At 41.9% G+C, this 6661-nt stretch overlaps 1 pseudogene; it reads right to left on the reverse strand.

The window, feature by feature from the left end:
* Positions 1–296: 296 nt before the first annotated feature.
* Positions 297–6341, reverse strand: LOC124279293 (annotated as a pseudogene).
* Positions 6342–6661: the final 320 nt, after the last annotated feature.

Genomic DNA, 6661 nt, shown 5'->3' on the forward strand with positions numbered 1-6661 from the left:
TTGTGTGTGTGTGTGGGTTGGTATGGTCAGACCTCTTGCCAGGCGAACTCCATTCCCCAACACTCGCGTTTTAATAGATGCGAACGTTTTTTGTTCATTAAATGTGATTCATACCAAGAGGTGTTCCCAATCACACAAAAAGTCGGAATTTTGGTTAGAATATAACCTTAAGCTCCGCTTCAGTCAACATGAGGGTAAGACACGAGGAGTGACTTTCCCTCTCCATGTGATTTGTTGACTAGTGATCATCAATCGTACTTGATAAATAGGACACAAATTAAAACAGCAGTCGAATAGTAAGTGAATAGTAAGTATTTATTGTGAAGGCACAAATAAAGCTGATCAATCATTTTAACGAATAACAGAGGTGTCCACTGTAAAATAGCTTTCTGCGACAAAACTTCAAATTCACACACACACACACACACACACACACACACACACACACACATTTTAGTATACTTAACGCGTATCAATATTTTAAATAAACCCCCATCCCCCACAGTCTTCCACCGCTTCCACAATAAAACCATGGATAAAACAGGTTTCTTTACATGTTCAAAAACATTACCAATAATCCTGGTGTTTGTCCATGACGGATATATAGCACTATATTAAAGTAATGTTGATCCAAGATACATTGCCATGTGAAGGCAACTAGCAACATGTATATAGTCATACGAGGTTCTATACTAACAGATAACTCCGTGATTTAGTATTGCAGACAATGTGAACCCCATCAATCTTAATTTGCAAGTCATTCACGAGTAGTCAGCTGCAATCCACTTTAAGTAAAAACTAGGATGTCCCGGTAATTGCAATTCACTCAAAAATATGAAATTTGTGTATTACGCCATTCTGTGTTAAACAGTGAGTTATTAGACTTTGCAATGTAGGAACTACAAATATTATGACATCTTAGCTGTTTACAAATTACATCATTTTATGCGTTCAATTAACAGGTTATATTCATTTTTTTTCACCAATCAAAGTTTGCAAAATACGCTGTTTTATATTTTGCTGATATCGAGCACGCACAGTCTTCAATTACACACTTTGGTTTATGTTTTCAACATAAAAGGTCCATATTTAGGGAAAATAATTTACAATTTCTGTTTCACAGAATCACTCAATACAATTACGATACTGTGAGGTTGTCTACACCACAGCGGAGAAAGACAATATTGTACTTGTAAATTCAAAGAAGCATTAGCATGTTGCCTTATCCTTAACCCTTTACTTTCGTCAGCTGGGTTGAAGTATGGATGGATATGTCGATCGACAAGGACATCCCACTTCCTATATCAACAGTACATGATGTGGTTTCCAGTCCAAAGACCGGACACAGATGGTCACAGCATATCCAGGTTATAGTTCCCAAGATTGGCCTGCTCTGACCATGCTGCAAACGCAGCTCCGTCCATCTCTGGTGCAAGGGCGTTGTCGCCTCTCAGTCTGTGCCCGGTACCACCGATTGTAGCGTTACATTCTGGACACCTCGACTCCATGGTTGCTCCACCACAATCTGCGATTGCATAGATATGCCCTGAAATCGAAAGTAACTAAGTTACTTAAGGAATCAGATTGTGGAATAGAACTTGGAGTGTTCGCTTGTCAATTCTCGAGTTCAATGGCAATTTCTGGAACCCAGATCTGTCGTCCTGTGCCATGATGTGGCTGGACCCCAAACACAATATCCTACATCCAAATGCTTAACTTCAAGACTAGAGATTCATCTAAAATATCCCATTTTTAGGTGAATAAAATTGTCAAAAGTATATGAAGTAACTGTCTGTCAACAACAATTATTTTCTTGAAATGGTTGTTTTCAAATGATAACTTCAGGTTTTGAACAAATAACAGTGATTTATAGAAATTATTAACTAAGACAGTGAAGGCCGAACCAGGACGATCGTATGTAAATTTAGCATCGAAACATAAGGAATTTAACTAAAGTCTAAAAGTGCATTTAAAGATGGGTAAATGAGAACATTACGAAAAATATATTACCATTAGGACATTTAAACCAATGTCCCTTTGTGAGTGTCATTGCTTTCACTATTTCCACCCTTTCTTCTTCAGATATACCAAGACCAGATTCTGGAACATGCTTCTTTAGAATTTCTGGAAGATATTCTTTTCTACTTCTTCTTGCCGTTGTTTGGTAAACCTTTTGCCATATTTCAAAGTCCCCTGTAGAGCTTGGAGTTCTTTTTCAAAGCCTCTGGCATTTCAGGGTTTCTGATGGCTATAATTCTCTCTGTCTTTAAGAGCCTGATGATAGCCTTATTCCTGTCAACTTCATCCTGGGCATCTGAGACATCCTGATCACTGAGGGATGATCGTGTCCCCATGAGCCATTTTCGGAATTGCTCCAGCTCCTTCATGCTGGAAATGGCATCCCTGAGAACGGGACGAAGAACGGCTTCTTTGCAGTCCTCTGCAAGCTTTTCATAGGAATCAAATAATTTGGACACACGTTTCAAGAAACAAAATTGATTCTCAATTGCATTAAGACCAACTTCAGTGTTGACATAACCCTTTTTCAGCATATCCAGTTTTTCATTCCGTTCTTGTGGGTCAACTTCCCTGTTGGCTTCAGCTTCAAGTTTAGCTTTCAGAACACGTATTCTGTCATCTTTTCCAATATAACGTTTTTCACTGTGTCTATATCCTTCAGCATTTTCTTTGATCAGTGATCCATATCTGGTGTTCCGTCGAATCTTTGCGTCTTGCAGTGAGGGCATGTTTTCAACTGAATAGCATCATTTTCCGGGATCCATTTGCATGAGCCTGTCCATGGCAGATACTTCCACAATATGACCACAGTCCTCAAGCTCAACAAATCTTGCATCTGGCTCATCCTCTGTGCCAAAAACAAGATTGATGTGACTTCATCGTGATTGCACACTCTGCACAGACGTGGACAAGGCTCACCACATAGTCCGATGCATTGGTGACCACAGCGAAGGACGTTCAGGCAGGGTTCGTCACACGGAGGTCTATTACATGGCTCTCTGCATTTCTTGGTGCATGCATGGTGCAGACATTTCCACTCACAGGGCTCATTACATGGTACACAAATCTCGCCGCATATTTTGTAACATTTGCTGTGCGGACATCGGTTCTCACAAACATTTCTGCATGGGGGACAGTTGCTGCACATGTCCTTACATTCGTGTCCACAGACAAGGATCCTCTTGCAGTTCTTACGGCATGATACGTGTAGCCTTCCTTCATGACAGTCGTGACAGTTGCCAGCACACGTATGTCCACATTCCAGCATTGTTGAACATTTTTGCCTTGCAGACAGCCGAGTCTTTCCTCATGCATTCAACATCACTTGTGTTTCCACATCTCCACGTCTTTCTTCACCATCTGTTTGCACTGATGCTCAATTCCACATGGGTTTCCACATGGGTGTCCACACTTCAAGACCTTATCACATTTAGCTTGACATTCGTATTTCCTGGGATTCATGCAACAGGGGACAAGCTGTTTGTGTCCACAACGAGGTATCACCTTTTCGACTGGCACTTCTGCATTTCTACACTGCTGATAGCACAATCGTGGACATGGGTGATTGTTCTGGCATATAGATTTTGGACAGGGTTTATTGCATTTGTATTCTTCGTGGTTGGGGTCATAAGGATGGCAAAGTCGAGAACAGACATGTCCACAGTCCAGTCTGAAGGTGCACTGCTTCATGCAACCACCTTCAGGAGCTTCCCGAAGTCTTCCCGGTTTCTTTGCAGCAATACCCGTGTCCCGCGGGTGATTCTGACAATATAGGTTCAAGGTTGTTCCTATCTGGTTGTTAATCTGCAAATCTTTCTTTATTTCCCTCCACAGCTGACTTTTCTTGGGCAAGGAGATCAAAGTTCCCGATGACATATAATCCTTTCTTAGCTCGTGAAAGTGCCACACAGACACGGTTTTCGAACTTTCAGGAATCCAACGCTTCCTTCAGCATTGCTTCGCACGAGTGACAGAAGGATTATGTCATTCTCCCTCTTGGTAGTTGTCCACTACTGTCAATCTGACTCCCTGGAAAATCTGCTTTGGCATCATCTTTTTCAGTTTCAGTAGCTGTCCTGAGTAGGTTGTGAGAATTGTGATTTGTGATCTTTCATATCCCTGTTTCATCAAATATTCACACAGGGCTGGCGACATATCTAGCTTCAAACTCATTTGAGTGACTGACGCGTTCAATGTCATGTTCTTCTTGATATCCATGGTTGATGAAGAATATGTTGTCAGATATCCCCTTGATCTTCTCTATACAATTGAGGACAGAGGGAATGATTTTCAAGCTTGGGGTAGATTGGCTTCATTAACCTGGTAATTTCAGGTCGCATTCTATGCTGAAGAGCCAGCGTGTCACAGTGCATGTGCCATTGTTGATCATTCTCTCAAATAAAGACAGATCTAACTTGAATTGCTTTTGGTAAGTTTGTATACAGTAGGGTTTGGCTTAAGCTGCTTAATGATCTCCGATAAGTACTTCTAGATGTTCAAGCATTTCTTGCTCAGAGCTGTGATGATGTGTCCCTCAAGAACTTCTGCAGCTTCTTTCAACAACTATGATTTTGGGGTTAATCTCCGACAGGACCTTGTTGATAGAAGCGGCATGCCCCTGTTGCTCTCATCCCTATCACTGTTGCAGTCTCCATGATCTGGTTTGTCTTCAATCATCTGTGACTCTTTGTACTGAGTTACCACTGCTTTGTATCTAGCCTCCTTTGTTGATATGTCACGTTGCAGTTCTTTCACAGAGACAGTGTACCCAGAATCTGTACAATTTCCATCTATCATTCATTTGAGCTCCAAGGATCCTGACATCGATTAGCCTCTGCTGATGTCATCCTTTGTGTGGATCTCAATCTTTTTTCAAAATACGTCTTTTAAGACGTCTTCGGGCTTCAGGCTGTAACTGAACTGCATTGCATCTTCTTGTTCCTTCGGGTTCCTGTCCAAATTTGTCACATCAAAGGCAACATATCCACCTCGTTCATACTGAAGATGCCCAATCATTCTCTGAAGCTTGTCAAGTCTTACTTTCCTCCATGTCACCATCCGTCCATGTCATGCATCTGTCTCTGCTCTTTGCAAGAGATCTGCTTCTTCCTGAACATCTATCAGTCCACCATCCTCGTCCTCATTTTCAATGTCTTCCCCTGGCTGCGTTGCTCAGCTGGGTTCATTTATTTCGCCAAACGCATTCAATGCCCAAACCACTCTACCATGATAGGGGCTGGTGGTGGTAATATAGCCATTTGCTTCCTGCATCTGCATTAGCATCATATTCATCGCCATCACCATATCATCATAGCTTTCACCCATGAATGGTCGCAACACATCTTCATGTAATATCTCCCTCTCCTCGGCTGCTTCTATTTGCTGACCAATCTTTCAATCTCAAGCTTCAGGGTCATTCTCATACTGTTACGGATTTCCCATCTCATCCGGCCCAGTATTTCTCATATCTCTGGAACCGCAATTTTCGTGCCCTTTGTCTCTGTGCTTTGAGTGAGTAATCCTCCAGTTGCTCACTTTTTGATCCTTCCTCCTACTCTGATGATACTTCCTCTGTAGAAGGATATTATTCCTTCAAGAAACTGGTCTAGTGCATGGTTTGTGTAGCAAACGATGAGCATTTCAGGATCTGTTGTTTGCATTCCAGGTCTTTGTGCTGTGTAACAGGGCCTTCACAATCTTTAAACCAACATACGCTTCCCCTGTACCCAGGTGGTCCTTGCATAATTACGGAACTCTCGGTGAGGGCTGTTTTAAGGCTTTGTACTGTGACAGATCAAGATGCAGTTGGATGGCTGACGGCCAATCCAAATGATTCAGTAGTATTTCAATGTTGTTGGCAATTCAGATTCGCGACTAAAGTCGTAGCTCACCTCCCTTTTCTGCAGTCTCAAAGCAGTGTCTTCCCTTAGAACAGTTTTTTCATCCACAAGTGGGCGCAGGTCATATTTGATTGCAGTCCTTAAACCCTGAGGAGGTATTGAGGTGACTTCACCTCACTCTCACATTCGACACAATGTACTTCCTTCAAATGGAAGATCACCATCACGGAGCATCTGCAGACCTCTCAAGACATGTCTGTAGGCCTCAAAGTAAGCAGATGTTCCTACCATTACAAAACGGGTATCCAGGGAAAGGGATGTCATCAAGATCTCTCATCATTTTCAAGTAATACATCAAGTATACCATCCTGAAGTGTCTTGGGATTCTATCAGAAACAGTAGCAAAGAGAAGGGTTTCAAAATTGTCATGTGACAAGCAGACCAACGATCCATATATCAGTCGCTTTTCAGGAATTTTCCCATCTGATTTTGCATAAGCTTGCTCATGTCAAACATGATTCTGTGTGGAGAAGTCCACCATCTGAGCACACACTGTCCCAAGACGATCTGGACATCATGATAGACCCGTGATGTCTTTCAGTCTCTCTTAACTCTTTCTCTCCTGAACATTGGCAGCTTGATACTCTGCAAATGTTTCTCTCAAGTAGATGCAAAATCTTCTCAACAAACGGAACTGACGCCCAAGTAATGATGAAGGTCATTGTATCTACCAACATCTAGTGTTCTTGCTAAGAAAAAAGGTTTCTCCTCAAGCAATAAATACGTAACTACTAAAGCACGAA

This window comes from Haliotis rubra, unplaced genomic scaffold, assembly GCF_003918875.1.
Source record: "Haliotis rubra isolate DU_JTF1 unplaced genomic scaffold, ASM391887v1 Scf2497, whole genome shotgun sequence".
NCBI classification, from domain to species: Eukaryota; Metazoa; Mollusca; class Gastropoda; order Lepetellida; family Haliotidae; genus Haliotis; species Haliotis rubra.